Source organism: Tursiops truncatus, chromosome 7, assembly GCF_011762595.2.
Source record: "Tursiops truncatus isolate mTurTru1 chromosome 7, mTurTru1.mat.Y, whole genome shotgun sequence".
Classification (NCBI taxonomy): Eukaryota; Metazoa; Chordata; class Mammalia; order Artiodactyla; family Delphinidae; genus Tursiops; species Tursiops truncatus.
The window spans coordinates 81,332,191-81,350,007 of NC_047040.1; the positions used below are offsets into that span (position 1 = coordinate 81,332,191).

The 17,817-nt window shown below is 46.2% G+C and overlaps 1 long non-coding RNA gene across 1 annotated transcript in view; it reads right to left on the reverse strand.

Moving 5' to 3' along the window:
• The window catches only part of LOC141279198 (uncharacterized), a 100,646-nt gene that overhangs the window by 63,586 nt on the left and 19,243 nt on the right, over nucleotides 1-17,817 (reverse strand). Inside the window, exons 5-6 of the long non-coding RNA XR_012333125.1 lie at nucleotides 16,253-16,597; nucleotides 7,821-8,066 (exon numbers count right to left, since the gene is read on the reverse strand). This is a non-coding gene — a long non-coding RNA (uncharacterized lncRNA). The remainder of the gene's footprint in view (nucleotides 1-7,820; nucleotides 8,067-16,252; nucleotides 16,598-17,817) is intronic.

A 17,817-nucleotide genomic window follows, 5' to 3' on the forward strand; every position in this document is an offset into this window, starting at 1 on the left:
AGCCTAAAATGAATGTTCTAATATTGTCAGCCTCTTTGGTGGATGCTAGTCTCTTCACCAAATACCAGTATGATAGAGAACTCTCCACTATTTGACATTAATCTATATATCTGGTGTGTGAGGCTCTATGTAGGATATTCTAGGATGAGGTCACATGCTGCAGCATCAGCCACTGCAAATGCAGTTAGAGTTCTGAAGTGTTTCACCTGAGAAGATATTAGGTCTAACAGAAGCATCCACTGTTTCTCAGGCAGACACACAAAGAGCAAACACTAGGAATATACACAAAGGCAGCAGGAAGTTCCTCAATTCCGGAAGCCCTGACAACACACAGATCTGTTCCATGATACCACCTGGAAACCAGGACATTGCCAGGAGGGTTCACTTCCATATGATGGCATAATTGTAGGAGAAGGATCTGTGAACCAATTAAACAGCTTTTTTCCAGCTCTTGTCTCCTCACTGGGTCCATCTCTCGCTAATGCTCTTACCCAAACCTTCACTTTGCGTTCTTGATTGCATTTTTAAATGCACCTGATTTCCAGAATGAGGAGATAAGATATAAATACACATCTATATTATATAACATATAAAAATACAGAGATCCAAACATCTCATTCTTTCTTTGAAGTTTAATTCTTGTTATTATAGTTCATCCCATTTCACCTGCAAATTGCCTCTTTATCAACTTCTATCATATTTTTTTACACCTTCTTCTTGTAATTTTGCAATAGCTTCTTACCATTCCAGCATCTTCAAAGTGTTCAAACACCCATTTATCAAACCAACTCTTTCCCTTCCACTCCCCACTGATATTTAACTGCCAGTGAATAGTTATGAAAAAGAAAATCATATGAGGTGCCAGATATATTGTCTTCATTTTCCTGACTCAAATCTTTTCTGGGATTTTGTTTATAAAAGATTGACTACTTTGTCCGTAGCTTGATCTTTCTCTCCTTTCACATTTCTTCAGTTTCTCAGCTTCTTTACTGAGAGGAAATGATTGCAATCATCTAGGGAAATGTATCTAAGAATTAGAGTTGGACGCTAGAGGGGATATAATAGTTTGCTAGAGCTGCTGTAACAAAGTACCACAAACTAGGTGGCTTAAACAACAGAAATTTATTGTTTCACAGATCTGGAGGCTAGAAGTCCGAGATCAAGGTGTCAGCAGGATTGGTTCCTTCTAAGTGCTGTAAAGAAGAATCTGTTTCATGCCTTTCTTCGGTTTCTGGTTCTTTCCTGGCAGTCTTTTGTGTCCCTTGGCTTGTAGAAGCATCACCCCAATCTCTGCCTTCATTTCACACAGCATTCTCCCTGTGTGTGTGTTTCTGTCTCCAAATTACCCCTTTTTATAAGGACACCAGTCATATTGGATTAGAGCCCTTTTTAATGACCTCATTTTAACCTGACTACCTCTGTAAAAACCCTATCACTAAATAAGGTTACATTCTGAGTTTTGGTGGGGTTAAGACTTCAAATTTTGTGGGGGCACAATTCAACCTTTAACAGGGGATTCCTTTTTCTGAGCTGTGCATGGCTGGACTGGCTATGTCTTTCTTCCTCAACAGCAGATTGGACCACACATTGGGCAGATCCTCTCAGTTTCTTTCTGCCTTTTGCCCACATGACAGTGGACTCACTTGGTATCATTTCAAAGGAAATAGTCATTACTGGAGAGAGTGAAAATAGCAACCGGGTTTCAAAGGACCTGCCCATCATCCCTATGGGAGAACAAAAGCCCTCCCAACTCTACTCACGCTTGTTCCCACCGCCCCTCACCCCTCCCCACTCCCCACCTCTTCTCCCAAGCTATAACTCCGTCTAACATTTTCTTCTGACCCTCCTCACAAGTTACTCTGGCTTAACTCACTACCTGCTGCTTTGCAGAAAGCCAAGGAAGCAGCTTATTGAGGTGTCTTTCTCAAATAACAGATATGCTGAGCCCTCCTGCAGAGAACCCTTTGTCCCTCTAAGTCCGGAGATCAGGAAAAGTCTTATCTGTGAGTAAAGGGGTCAGTGGGACGAGCTGAAAATGCCACATCTGCGGGTGGTAGGGGGCAAGGAAATGAGTTGAATGAGATAGAAAGTAAATGGAGGAGCTCTGCTTGAAGTTTTGGTTCATTTTTCCAACCCGCGCATGATGTTTCTAGACCTCCTTGTTACAGGACAGAACATACCCCTTAACTGCCTCTCAGGCCTAAGGGAACAAAGCTGCAAAGCTATGTGGTGGTTTAAGTGGCTCTGTGTTTTGTTTTTGTCTTTGTTTTCCCAATGGAAAAACCAGTACTTTGTTCTCAACTAAACCATTTACAACCTTTGTGTTCTTCTGATTCTCTGACATCAGCCAAAATAAAAGGTACTTTTGCTTCAGGGAAACTTGTAAGCTAACTGAGTTCCTACAGAGACCGGGAAAGCTTATTGAAAATCATCTCCTAATACATCTGGGTATTAGACTTTCTAGAAAGGTGATTACTAGGAGACTTGAGAGACTAAGACAAAATGAAAAGAAAAGCACCTTTTGTTTGAGAAGATTTTTGGCAAAGGGCATAACCTGGGTGTGGTGGAAAAGGCAAACATTTACCTCTTACCAACTCTGTGACTTAACCTTTTTGAACCTCTATGTTTGCTTTTTAAACTTTCCAGATGAGGAAAATAATTCCTGCCTCAAGGGTGAATATTAAGTGAGATGATGCAGAATGACAATGACGGGTCATTTGTAGGCAAATTCTCCTGCCCATTTCAATAGAAGTATCTCAATATAGTTTTGATTCAAAGGTAGGAAAGGAAAATTAGAAACAATCAAAGTGAGAAAAGGAAAGTAGTTACTTAATACTGAAGCATCTCTCTGCTTGGAACTTGACAACAGGGCACCACTTACTAAGAGGCGTAGGATTGGCCAAAGCAAGGTTGAGACCACAGGCGCTCTCTGGCCACCCGCTCCCCAATCCGGACTTAGTCTCTTCCTAAAAGCATGCGGGTTTCCAGGCACAGAAACACATCCACCTGCACACACATGTTTACCGATTGACAAGGAGACTTTAGTATTGTGCTGGCTCAGAAGGTGAGGAACGAAGGAGAGTCCCTTCTCCTAACCGTGTACTCTTTTTGTAGTGCGCAGTAACTGCACGTGCTGTCTTGTCTCTCCACGTGAATGAAGGGCAGAGAACAAGTCTGTTACTTCTGTTTCATGCACTGAAGCTCCGCAATGCTGAGCAGAGTAGATGTTCAGTGAATGCTTTATTAACTGGATTTTCACTCTGGCTATAACAATCAATTTACGTGGGACCAGCTCTCCATTGAACCCAACTAAAATATCTGGATTTTTAAAAGAGCTACCTGTTTAAAGCCATTTGAGGGGTTACCACAGCAGCAGAAATTAGGGGCAGGGTCCTGGAGAGAGAGGAAAGGCATTGAGGTGAGACCAAGGTTGGGCCATTTCTCCCCTCCAGGGAGTTGCTGATTCATAGGAGCAATGGGGTGAGAGGCTGAGGATACAAAGTGATTGCTAATCAACTCTATTTCAATAAAGCTGGGGGGAAAAAATCAAAACAAACGCTCATAGAGATTTAGGGAAAAAAGAAAGGGATGATCAAGAGACAGAGAAGCTGAGCAAAGTCTCACAGGGTTGAGAAAATAAAAACTGGAGCTGGGGGTTCACCAGGGAGAAGGGACCTCAGGTTCACAGCTGTGATACCTGAAGGGCTGCACCAAGGAGAAAAGAAGGACCAGAAATGGCTCTGTCAGCAGCAAGATTGACATCCAACCTCAGATCAGATCAATCCAAGGCTGGATTAAGGCAAACAGCCCCATTCTAACTGCTTTCCAGAAGCAAAAGTAAATCTACTCTGGAGGAAGATGACATCATCCAGAACTTCTATACTTCTTCATACAATTATTCAATATTTACCTTTATATAGCTCCTCTCCCCTTGCCTTTCAGATCCTCTTGCTGAGATGCGGAAAAGGCATGGACAGTCAGAAATCCTGGCCTCTAGGTCTGTTTCCTTATTTAGAGGGTGAGACAGGTTTACCCAGCTTTGAATTTCTCTGTCTCTATGTGTGGAATACTCACAGCCATGTATACTCACACGTGCTCACAGCCCAGGGAAGGAAGACACTCATGCCATGTGAAGCCACAGGAAACAGAGTGAACAACCAGGGGCTGTGGGAGGCAGGTTTTGTAGTACCAAGAGGGTAGGGGTGAGCCCTGCTTCCCATGGAGAGATGTGATTGGCTTGTTTGAAATGTTCCGTGGGCTGGCTGGGAGACGGGAACCCACTTCTCAGGGATAAGCGGGAGCTGCGCCTGGTCCCTTTGATAAGGAGGGTTGTCTGGCTAGAGGATCGCCTCTGTGGAAGCTGAATGGGGAGGGGGACTTGCCTTTAGGCCATTTGAGGCTCTCCCGATTTTACCAGTTGTCAAGGTAGCACACAATTTGGAGCCTTCATTTCAGGCCTTACACTATACCTCCCAAGAGAGAAGCCCGCGTATCTACACCCAGGGTCCAACTTCTGTTCCTCTCCTCAATTGTCTTGACTTTTCATGTATCCTCACACCTCATGCTCCTTTCTTATGGTCCCGTGGCTCTCACCAGAGTTTGGGTCCTTATCACTCTGTCAGTGAAAAAATGTTGCCTGTCTCATCAGTAAACAAAGGATGTTGCATTAAGCCATCGCATGACAGCCACCCCGACCATGCACCCTGAGGAGACTCAGGGTGAGGAACCACAGGATGCTGGCCCCGGATAACTGAGGCACATATCAAAGGAATGATTTCAACGAACTCAGACTTTTGCATCTTCCCATACACAGAAAAGTGCTCAATTCGTTAACTTGAGATGTCTGGTTTTCTTTAATGAACAGGAATCTTTTGATGTTCTGACTACCTGGTCTTTGTTGCAAAAAAGCCTGGTCTTTGTTCTTACGTATCCTGGCTCTTCCCTTGCCTGTTTGGAGCAGTCCCTCAGAGCTATCTGAGACGCTGCCTCCCAGGCTTAAGTCCTCAGTTTTGTCAGCCGAGTAAAACATAATTATCAACTTTTAGGTTGTGCATTTTTTTCAGTCGACACCTCCGATCTGTTGTGATAACATCATGCAATAGGTTTCTCTGCCTCTGTTTCTCCCCTGGTGGAATCTATTCTTGTCACAGCTGACATACTAATCTTCACAAAATACCACTTTAACCACACAGCCTCCCAGTACCTCCTCACAACCTGCCATAGCTCCCTACTGAACCTGTGATCTGGCCTTCCCAAGTTGTGTGAAAATGCAAGGACGGCTAGCACAGGACAGGCCCACGGAGCTAACAGTGATCAGCTGAGCTTCGGCAGCCAATTCTCTGACTTCAGGATGAAAAATTAGATACCTGGCTTCATGTTGCTACTTTCTAAACATGATCAGATAATGAAACTTAAAAAGTAAAGTTAGTGCCAATTTTCTTATTGACATTTTTCTTTTCAATAAAATAGGTCACCTTGGTTGTAAAAATAGGCTTTGTATTTATCAGCGTCAAAAGGAGCTATTTTCATTTTGAATGATTAAAAAAAGACACAACTGTAATCATTTTTATTTTTTCTGAATTGATCCTTTGCAAGAAAAGATTGGGGAAGATAGGCCCATCATAAAAGTTTTCATTTTCCCTGTTAACTCCCTGGATGCGCTGCCTATCACAGGTACCACACAGCATCCCCGTCACATAAATCCATCACTCATTCATCCAGCTGACTTTTTTTTTCTAAATAGACTTTATTTTTAAGCACTATTTTAGGTTCACAGAAAAATTGAACAGAAAGTATAGAAAGTTCCCATATACACCCTGCCTCCATACTTGCATAATCTCCCCCACTATTAACATCCCACTTCACATGGGATGTGTTACAGTAGATGAAGCTACATTGACACAATGTAATCAGTAGTTTACATTAGGGTTCACTCTTGGTGTTGTACATTCTATGGATTGGACAAATGTGTAATGACATGTATCCACCATTGTAGTAACATATAGGATCGATTCCCTGCCCTAAAATCCTCTGTGATCTGCCTATACATTTCTCCCTCCCAACTAAACCCTGCCAGCCACTGATCTTTTTACTGTCTCTATAGTTTTGTCTTTTCCAGAATGTCAATATATTTGGAATCATACAATACGTAGCCTTTTCGATTTGGCTTCTTTACTAAGAAATACACATTTAAAGTTCCTCCATGTCTACTCATGGCCTGATAGCTTCAGTGCTGAATAACATTCCATTCTGGAGGTACAGTTTATTTATTCATTTACCTACTGAAGGACCACTTGGTTGCTTCAAAGTTTTGGCAGTTAAGAATAAAACTGCATCTTGGGACTTCCCTGGTGGCGCAGTGGTTAAGAATCCACCTGCCAATGCAGAGGACACGGGTTCGACCCCTGGTGCGGGAAGATTCCCACATGCCGCAGAGCAACTAAGCCCGTGCGCCACAACTACTGAGCCTTTGCTCTAGAGTCCGCGAGCCACAACTACTGAGCCCTCGTGCCACAACTACTGAAGCCCAAGCACCTAGAGCCCGTGCTCTGCAACAAGAGAAGCCACCGCAATGAGAAGCCCGCGCACCGCAACAAAGAGTAGCCCCCGCTCGCCACAACTAGAGAAAGCCCACGCACAGCAACAAAGACCCAATGCAGCCAAAAATAAATAAATAAATAAAAATTAACAAAACAAAAAACTGCATCTTGCACACTTTTGGCCTTGTAAACAAACCTACCTGGGCTGGCCAGGCCAAATGAGACTGTGGTGGGATTCCCAATAAGCAGCAATTCCCAATTAAGTGCTACTGTATATTAAGTGCTACTGTATATGTGTTTGCTAACTACACCCATGCCCAGGGCTGCATTATAAAATTCAGGTCTGGGCACTTTCAGGGATACCAGATTCCTCCAATAGAAATTAGTCAGTTAGCCTGCACAAGCATTTATTGAGTATATTCAATGTTCCGGTGGATGATGAGGTAACTAAGATGACTAACTGCCCTCAGGAAGGCTCAAGAGCCATGTAGAGAACCCATTACTACAATAATGTCCTTACAACAAACATTTATTGAGCAAGTACTAAGTGCCAAGTGCAATTGGAAGGTATTTCATCCAAGCCACACAGTGACCCAGCAAGGACATTTCACAGAACAGGGAACTGAAGCTTAGGCAGGTTAAAGGAAAGCCCTGCCCAGCCGAACTGCAGATACTTGTAGTGCATTTGGGACAATCCAGACCTGCCCCCTGTCCATTTGTTGCTATCCATAGGAAGCTACGCCTTGGGCCCTAAGATCCAAAATTGCGTTCTCTATTACTTTCCTTTTAAGCCAAGGGAAGAGTCAAGGATGCCAAGCAAACACACACACACAAATCACAAAAAGTACAACAGGTCTCTTGTCCTAGCAAGGAAACTTGATGCCTTCCTGACAACAGTTTAGCCTCCTGAATTAGAGCAAGATGAAGACATCCAGCCAGGAATGACTACCCACTTAGGAGGGAAAGGGAAGAAGGGAAGTCATTCTGAGCCTTTGCAGCAGCAGACTCTGCAGTTTTGGGCTGACACCTGACCCAGGAGCTTTCTGTGACAAGCTGTTCAAGAGATATGTCGATTGAAACAGAAGAGTGGCCAGGGAGATCCGAAGAAGAACAATCGCCGTAACAAAATAACAAAATACTCAATAAAGCAAAGAAAAAGGAATTAATAAAAATATAAGGAGAAATTAATGAACTGAAAACAGTAAAAACTAATATAAACAACCCCCAAAGCTTATTAGTTAACAATAAAAAATACAATAGGTAATCTATATTCTTACTCACCAGGGCTGGTCTAGCTACTGCCACTGCTGAATGTCCAACCAACTGGCAACAGGAACAGGGCTGAGTTCCCCATAAAGTGGGGACCAACCAACCAATTGGTGGTAAGCTGCTTACACTGGACTCCTCCCATTCTGCAAGGGTCAGTGCTTCCTCTTGACTGGTATGGACACGTCACAGGTTTTCTTTTGCCTTTCCAACATCGCTGTCCAAGGGCTTCCAGAATGTTTCATACAACAACACAGAATCCTGCATAGTAACACAAAAGATGAGGGAACTCATTTTACAGCCAGGGAGGCATGCTGTGGACACATGACCATGGGATCCACTGATTCTATCATACACCATTCCACCCAGAATTTGCCAACCTGATTGAATAATAGGATGACAAAGCCAAGGTGCCAGCTTAGAAAGGATACCATCTCCTAGGATGCAGTATGCACCCAAAAATAATGACCATTATGAAGGGCTGTATCTCCAGTAGGTAGAATTCATGAGTCCAGGAGTCAAGGGGCAGGGGGAGGGGTGGGAGAGGACGGCTGTGCTTACCATCACTCCCAGCGATCCACTTGGGAAATGCATGCTTATAGCTCCTGCAAATCTCTGCCTGCAGGTTTGGAGTTCCTGGTTCCCAGAGGGAGAAACTCTTCCATCAGGAGTCACAGAAAAAGTCCCATTCAAATTTTTTTTTTTTAATTAATTTATTTTTATTTTTGGCTGCCTTAGGTCTTTGTTACTGGGCGCGGGCATTCTCTAGTTGCGGCAAGCGGGGGCTGCTCTTCGTTGCGGTTCGCGGGCTTCTCACTGAGTGGCTTCTCTTGTTGCAGAGCACGGGCTTTAGGCACGTGGGCTTCAGTAGTTGTGGCACACAGGCTCCGTAGTTGTGGCGCACGGGCTTAGTTGCTCCACGGCATGTGGGATCTTCCCAGACCAGGGCTCGAACCCGTGTCCCCTGCACTGGCAGGTGGATTCTTAACCACTGCGCCACCAGGGAAGTCCCCCATTCAGCTTTAAGCTATGACTGCTACTTGTTCACTAGGGCTCCTTGAGCAAAGAGACCAGCAGAGAAGCAGACGGGTTACTCTCTTGGCAGGGGTAATTGGCCCCAATCAGCAGGAGTAGGTAGACTACTTTTATACAATGGACAAGGTAGATTATGTTTGGCACCCATGTAATCCACTGGGTATCTCTGAATGGTCCTCTGCCTGATTTATAAAAAATTTTATTGAAGTATAGTTGATATACAATGTTGGGTTAATTTTTGCTATACAGCAGAGTGATTCAGTTACATACATATATATATATATATATATATATATAAAATTCTTTTTTATATTCTTTTCTATTATGCTTTATCACAAGATATTGACTATAGTTCCCTGTGCTATACAGTAGGAACTTGTTGTTCATCCATCCTACATATAATAGTTTGCATCTGCTAATCCCAAACTCCAATACTTCCTTCCCCCACCTCGCCTCCCCCCTTGGGGACCACAGGGCTGTTCTCTATGTCTGTGAGTCTGTCTCTGTTTCGTAGTCCTCTGCCCAATTGTGATGGTAAATCAAAAAGGGCAGCAGCTCTGTCCAGGGACTCAGAAACCTCAGGGACGAATTCCTGATTTCCCCCAACAGGATAGCCATGTAGGCTAGCAGAGACGCGCGCTGAGGCTGAGGAAAGTGGAGAATGGCTAGTAGGTGATGAGCATCAGCTGTATCGAGATCAGCTATAGCAGTGGGGGCTATGGTTTGTGTCACTAACCTTACTTTAAGTTTCCCAGGGAACTGAGGAAAGTGGAGGACATGTTTGCAATGAGAAAAATGTATTATTCTAAAAGGTATACTGAACTCACAAGGGGTAGACTGTCCTGGATGCTGTGGTGCTTGCCCTGGAGTCCCTCTTCAGGACTCAGGCACTCATTTCTCCAGCTGCTGGGGAAGCGTTGTTTGCTGGTGGCTTGGCTTTCAGTAGAGTCTCTTCCCAAGAACTGTCCTTGGCTGAAGGAAGCTACCTCACCCAAAGTTATACCCCTTGCTGGTCAGCCAGGATCTAGCTGACGTGAGGGTCCAAAGGCCCGGCCTCCCTGCCTCAGTTGGAGACATCTCTGGAGGGTCTTCCCAGCTTCAGAGTTCAGGCCTCCACCTCACAGTTGAACTTCTCCCTCCATCCTCCTGTTTCCCTTACTCTATCACGGTGCTGTTTGTGAGAGCACACCCCAGCAATCATCTGCACGCAAAACCTCCTCACCCAGTCTGTCGCCTAGGAAACCCAACTCACAGTCCTGGTGATTGCACATTTTAGAAGCTGGCCCCACCGGCTTTTTTGTGGATACCAACCACTGCATCCTTGAGAGGCCAAGAGAAGCTGAGGGCAGGGAGTGCTGAAAGATGGCAGAGAAATCTCAGAAATACGCCCTTGCATCCTTGCTAATGGTTGGCTCTTTAGGGCAACAGCAGCAGGACTGAAGCCAGGCGTTCCACAGGCCCAGACATTTTCCATCTCTCTCAACTTTTCTCATAGAGCCTGAAGCCCAAGGATCCTACTCATCACTCTTTGGGGCTGATGATTCTGCCTTTTGTGGCATCCTCGAGAGGTCTCCTGTTAAGCAATCAGCGAAAGCGCTAACTACGGCCAGGAATGAAACTAAACGTGCTCCTTCCACCTGCTCTTAAATGTCTCCTCAAAGAGAAACTAAGGGATATTTCCTAAGCAGGATACGGCTTAACATCTTTCTTTTAAAATATATTTTTAGCAGTCTACAGTAAAAGGTAGCCTTATCTAAAAGGAAGCTTTATCAACCTCAAAACCATTTCTTCATATTTCAACTCTCTTCAACTTTGTAAATGTGACGTTATAGTCTATTAGTCACCAAAAAGACATTTAGAGCAGACCAGAAACAAAGTTAGAGACAATGAATGAACCAGAAGATAACCCTTGTGGTTTGGGGGCCCAGCACAAAGTGAGAAAGTGGCTGTGGACGTTTTAGCCAGATTTTCCGCAGTCCCAAATGTAGAAGTCTCCGTGTTTTAAGGTCAACACTGGAGTAGGGACAAATGGCAAGTCGAAGAATGAAAAAAAAATGGTTAAATGAAGCATTACTGCTGTTGCTTCCCTGCCGCCAGGCAATCATACAGAGGGAAGTGGGGAGCACAGGTAGGTTCAAAGACACCTGCCGTCAGCCTGGTCAATCCCCTCCCCACTCAGTGTTCACTGTGCAGGCCCCAGAAACAGTGGCAGGAGATTGCCACTTGGTTTGTATCATAATTTTCTCCTCTCAGGCAGAAAGTAGGGCGTTGTGAGTGCCAACTGCTGCGTGGAAGGAGATGACTGGAGGTCTTTACTTCCGCCTGTCCCTGGCTTCCTGTCACACAGGGAAGGACTGGTCTGTAGGATGGATGCTCTCTGTGCCCCCTGAGAATCCTCAGGTCACTAAAGGGCCAGTTGACCATAAGATGCATCAATGCAGCAGCTCGTTGGTCTCACAATCAATTTCCTAATAAACTGACTCTCCTTTCTGCTCTGACAAAGGCTGAGCTGTCAAATATGCTTTTCCTCCAGCTGACAGTTTTGCATCTCAAGGCAGGAACAGGCAGTTACAGGAATAAGCGCTAGCCCAGCGGAGCCCTGCTCAGCCCTCTGTGGGGTCCCCAGTCCTGACCCTCCTTTCTTCTCTTCCTGGCATCATTCTCTGACTCCTTTCCTGAGCACCGGGATGGGGATGTTTTCAGAAGGCTTTATCAAGCTGGCCCAACAACAGAGCCACTCTGCCCCTATTAGCACTAACAGAGCCAGGATGTGGTGATGCTGAGAAGCGCCGCCACACACTCTCGAGGTGTGCCTGGCGGCGCAGCCCAGGCAATGAGTTCACACACACCCACGCTGCTTTCGCCAGCTCACACCCAGGTCTGGGCAACATTAGCCCCAAAGGGGACATTTTCTATGGCAGCCCAGAAAGCTCTTAGTTCATTTTCATTTAGAAATGGTTTTACTCCATGAGGATGGCTGCAGTCCAGCAAACATGCCCACCCTCAGGCTAAGGAAGCATTCTGGTTCAACAGAAGGACAGAGGACTGTGCTCTGTCATGGCACACTTTTCTGAACCTTTACCTCGTTAGCCATGTCCTTTCACCTTTCTACTGTCGGAGGGTCCAGCGATCTTGTTCAGTCCTCTGGCTTCAGTCATCTGGTCCACGGAAGAGACGAAACAAGAACACTGCTGTGGTGGAATGAGCTGATGCATACCACTTTGTGATCAGGCTGCTTCTAGAAAAATCTCTCCACCCTGAAAAACTTCTACGTGCTTAGGATAGAAAGATGGCTGAGAAAGCACCGTTCTAAAGTCCTGCCATTGAGGTGTGGCACACGTGATGATGAAAGCACATACAGAAACCGCATGGCAAGAACCAAATTATCCTTTTTCCTTTTTCTCTATTCTTTTTGGGTTTTTCGTTTGTTTTTCCTTTGAAGAAGTGGTGATCACGAAGACTCATAGAGTAGACAGGTGAGTGGTATGTTAAAATACAGCTCATAAAACTGTTGCAGGACTCACTGAAAGGATCATGGCAGTGTGAGCCCTGGAGTCACACATCGAGGTCCAACTCTGCCTCTGCTCCCTGTCGGCTGTGGGGCCTTGGGGAAGTGACTTAACCTCTCTGTGTCAGGGATTCCTTATCTAGAAAACTGGGGGAAACGAAAGTTCCTGTCTCGCAGGCTTATTGTGAGGACTGAATGAGTTAACACGTGTGAAGCTCTTAGGTGTTCAATACGCATTAGCTGGTAGACAATTTTAGAACATCTGCTTTTATCCTTCCTGTGACGGGAATCTTTCCATCTTGCCAGGTAGATATAAAAGTAGAGGAAAAACAAACCCCAAGAGATGGGGAGGGAAGAGGAGAGGAAAAAAGATGGGACAGGAAGAGGAAAAAGAAGCAGCAGGAGGCAGATCCCTGGGGTGGGTGGTGGGGTCCCCCACTTGCCTCTGTGGGCCAAGAGAGAGGCTTCTCCCCTGGGGAAGGAGTGAGTTATATATTCCAAAGAAGGTGAATTGCCCAGGGTCTCACAGGAGACGGAATGAGAACATTTACAGGATTTCTGAGAAAACTGAGAAGCTGAGAGGCCACGACTGAATACACACCCCACAGTTTCACATGTCAACCCAGGAAATAATGCAGCATCAACGGTGAGGGAGCCGTGATTGTGCCCTAAAGGACATCAGTCCACACACTTAGCATTTGTTGTCATACGTGTTGTTACATTATGTGCAGAATTTTCTATTGATTAAATTTCTTGACGTAAACATGAAACAAGAGTATTAATCCACTACTTCACATATTCAAGAACGGTGGGGGAAAGGGCAGGGAGCTTCATGTCATTTGAGGATATTTCACGTCATTGAGTGCCTGGCAAATGTGTGTTAGAAAAATGCCTTGATGTGGGTCCCACCAAGGGAGGAAGAGGAGTTTCCAAGTAGACAAGTAGGAAGGAGACAGACGTACCAAGCAAGGGGAAGAATGTGTCCGAAGTCTAAAGATGCAGAACAGCATGGTTTGTGCAGAATGCACCAGCAGTAGGGTAAAGGGCAAGGAGAGGAAGATGAGGCTGAGAGCTGGGGCTAGGCTAGGACGCTGTGTATCTTGTCTGGGCACTTGAACCCGATCTTTCTAAACTGTGATAAATCACTGAATGGTGTTGAGCAGGGGAATGTTGGCTTAGAAACACAGTGGAGAAGGGTTTCGAAGGGACCACGACTGGACAGTGGGAAAATTATGAGACCCCCAGCAATAGTTCGAGTAAGACTGATGAAGGCCTGAGCTAAATCAGGACTCCAGGGGACGGCAATTCACCTTCTGAAAGTGAAATCAGTAGAACTTGCAGAGCTTATCCATAAGAGAAGAGAGACTCCCTGGTTCTGGTTTGGGTGACTGAGGGGATAATGGTGATTCAAGAGACCGAGGGTGTACAAGTGGGGAAGATAACTTCCTTTTCGGATGCAGGATGGAGAGGAGGGGCTGGGTGGGTAGGGGGATGTGTGTGTATATGAGTAGAAGAAGTGGACTGAGTGAAAGACACTTTCCAAAGCTAAATGGACAAGATATTTAGCTTATCTGCTGTTTTATACTGTCTTTGCCACCTCTCCTCTTTAGACAGGGAATATTTAAAGACACACCAAAGGAAGAACCAACAACTCACATTTACTAGGTGTTTCCTTTGTGACTTTTTCCGGTGGTTAAGTACTTTACCTATATTACCTCATTTGATCCTCAAAAGAGTCTTTTGAAATGAATATCATCATTCCTAGTTTACAGATGAACAAAATGAGATTCAAAAGGATTAAGTCATGTGCTAAAAGCCTCACAGTTAATAAATGGTAGAGCTGAAACCACTCCATGAGAATAAAGAAAATTTCAGTAAAGAAGTAAGAAGTAAGAATTTTTCATTGTTCATATTTGGTGGGGGGAGGGATAGGCTGATGAGATATTTGGGTGAACAAATGCACTTTGACACTTACACCTACTTTATGTTCACGCTTTCAAAACATGTTCACATTCCTTATCTCAGATTTCTCACAAAATATCTACATGAGGCTGCCAGGGCTGATACTTGTAACTCTATCAATCAACGAACAAACATTGGCCAAGTATCCCCACCGAGCGAATCACTGCTCACAGGGTGTTTGCTGAAGTTTCCTTCATGGTCCTGCTCACAAGGGGTTGACAGTTGCTACAGGCGGGCCATATAAAAACATAAGGCAGACGGGCAAAGCACCAAATGGAGGCTACAAACCATTAGTTTTCAAACTGTGTCCTAGTTCCTCTAGGACAGTGGTGTTCAAGGAGTAGAATGATTTTGCCCTTTGGCAAATGGGGGGACATTTGGCACAGAGTGGAGACGGGTTTGGTTCTCTCATCTTTGGAGGGGAAGGGCACTGACGTCTGGTGGGTAGAGGGCAGGGGAGCTGACAGTCATCCCACAAGGCACAGGACAGCCCTCACAGCAGAGAAGTCTCCAGCCCAGAACAATAGTGGTGCCAAAGTTGAGAAACCTGCTCCAGGGTAATACAATTACCTTGATTTGAATTTCATTTTTAAATTTACACTTTTTAATTTAATTTATTTGTTTTTTACTTCTGGCTGCGTTGGGTCTTCGTTGCTGCGTGCAGGCTTTCTCTAGTTGCGGCGAGTGGGGGCTACTCTTCGTTGTGGTGTGTGGGCTTCTCATTGCGGTGGCTTCTCTTGTTGAGGAGCACGGGCTCTAGGTGCGTGGGCTTCAGCAGTTGTGGCACGTGGGCTCAGTAGTTGTGGCTTGTGGGCTCTAGAGCACAGGCTCAGTAGTTGTGGTGCACGGGCTTAGTTGCTCCACGGCATGTGGGATCTTCCCGGACCAGGGATCAAACCCGTGTCCCCTGCATTGGCAGGTGGATTCTTAACCACTGTGCCAGCAGGGAAGCCCTACACTTTATTTTAAAATAGTAATAAAACAACAGATATGCTGAAAATTATTACATACTAAATTTTCACACACTGTACTCACCAAAGGATTAACTTGTGCTGCCAATTTAAATACTTTTGTGAACTTGGACTAAATCTTCCTAGCATAGTGATTGTAAAGGAGAACAATTTCTTAACAAGATTACCCACTATGAAGAATATCCTAAAATTTCTAGGTAAGTCATTATTTTAAAACAATTTAGCCATTTCTAACTCTTTGTGTGTATCAAGGTTTTTCTCAACAAAATACAGAAACACATTTGGAAGCTGAGGCTGACACAGACTACAAACTGTCATCCATATCACGGTTTCATATTTTTGTATTTATCAAACAGCCTAAATGATTGACTTTAGAAGTAAAAGTCATTAAGTTGCAACTTATACATTTGAATTAAAGAAATACCGATCTCAGTTGGAAAAAAAAGAAAGGCCTGTGCTACGAAAAAGACCTTTGAAAACCACTGGTACAGGGCATAAGATGTGGCTTGGCCCTGCAAGCGTGTCGCTCAGACTAGCAGCATCAGCATCACCTAAGTGCTTGGTACAAATGCAGAATCTCAGGCCCCACCACAGACCTTCTGGATCAGGGCCTGCATTTCAACAAGATCTCGCGCGCCTTAGAGTTTGAGAAGCCCTTGCTCCATGGGACATCACAGAAATGAAATCAAACAGGGCTTATGGTAGGAACAGTAAGGCCTAAAAGCAAGGTGGGATTTCAGCAGGGTATGATTTGAATCAACTAGACTGGGAAACATGGGGGGGGGTACTCTAGGTGGGGGGAGGGGCAAGGTGAGGGGGTCGGGAACAGACCGCCCTGGCCATACAGAGGGTTCTGGTAGCAGAACACTTAGGAACAGTTTGAAGAATCTGGGGCAGAGAAGAACTTGGGGCTGAGAGAGTCCCGCCACCAGCCAGCTCTCCCACTCCTGGCCTGCTTCAGACCCCCTTACCTTGTTGACCTTGTTGACGAGCAGCCTCCGCTGAATTCCAGGCCAGGATTCCCAACCGTGTCGCCACCATGAATCAATTAAACCTTCAATAGCCCCGAGATGTAGGGCCTCATTATCTCCATTTTCTAGATGGGGAGCCAACCACTTCCGGAAGCTGTAATTACCCAAGGTCAGAGGGCACCTGGGGCAGGAAGTCTGGTCCGTAACAGCACATTCTTGGTCCTTCCAGCTTCTCTCTCCTGAGGGGCACAGAGGCCGCTGCTGCGAGCACTTCCAGAGCTCCAGGCTTCACAGGGCCCCGGGATGGAGGAAGGGGGAGGCTGGCGGCTCGTCCCAGGCCGGGCTCTGTGGAGAGCACATGACTCTAAGCGTAGCCCGGAGGGAGGGGGCTGTTGAGAGCATTGGCTGGAAAGACGCTGGGACAGGGCAGACTTGGGGAGTGACGGGGGGTTGCTGGGGAGGGTGGCAGAGGGGAGACCTGCCCGCCCAAGGAGGCTTCTGGTGGGGCTGTTCCCAAGAGGAGTTTGAACCATAAAAGCCCTCCAGTCCAGCAGCGAGGTAACTTCAGTTGAGTCAAGAATCACCTAGTCGGGCTTCCCTGGTGACGCAGTGGTTGAGAGTCCGTCTGCCGATGCAGGGCACACGGGTTCGTGCCGCGGTCCGGGAAGATCCCACATGCCGCGGAGCGGCTGGGCCCGTGAGCCATGGCCGCTGAGCCTGCGCGTCCGGAGCCTGTGCTCCGCAACGGGAGAGGCCACAACAGTGAGAGGCCCGCGTACCAAAAATAATAAAAAGAATCACCTAGTCTTCTTCAGAATCCAGATAGGTAGAACTGAAGCCTATGTGTCTGCTGAGTTCTTTATAGACCCCCCCTACAGGCCCTGGGAAACAGAAGGTGCAGCTTGGCTGGCGGCCTGAAGCGTTGATTCTGCCTGGGAACACCTGACCAGCCCTGATTTTGCTAGGAGTCTGTCCTGGCTTTCTCTTGACCTCTTGAGAGGCCCAGTGAGGTTTCTAAGCCAAGGCAATGGAATGGACTCTGGCAGAAGGACCAGGGACCAAGGGATAAGGGGAAGCCACTCCATCCCTGCAGGGCCCCCTTAGCCACCCGTCCTGAAGATGAAGCAGCTGGGACACCCCTCAGCCCTGCCCCCACTGCTCAGGGCGTGTTGACATCCAGCTGGGGCCCCTTAACTCTGCCTGGAGGCTGATTCCTCAGCTCCTGGGGGCTGAGTGTGTTAAGGCCCCGCCTCCCCTTGATGCTGCCCTTTGATTCCTGGTTAATGACTCCCAGCTGTGCGGGGTCCTGAGTTTGTTCAAACTTCGTGGTAAGAAAAGGCTGTGAAACCTGAGCTCTTTACAGGGTGGCTGTGGACACCTCTGGGGACAGAGCAAGGGCTGCTGGTCCTGGTGTAGGCTGCACCGTGGCCTGGGCCATATCCATAAAGGGAGGGAGACAGAGGCTGAGGTTGCTTGCAGGGAGACCGGGGAAGTCACCTTTACCTCTTGGTCTCCCAGGCCTGCTGGCCAGGCCTCAGGCATGAGATCTGTCCCTAAATTCAAGG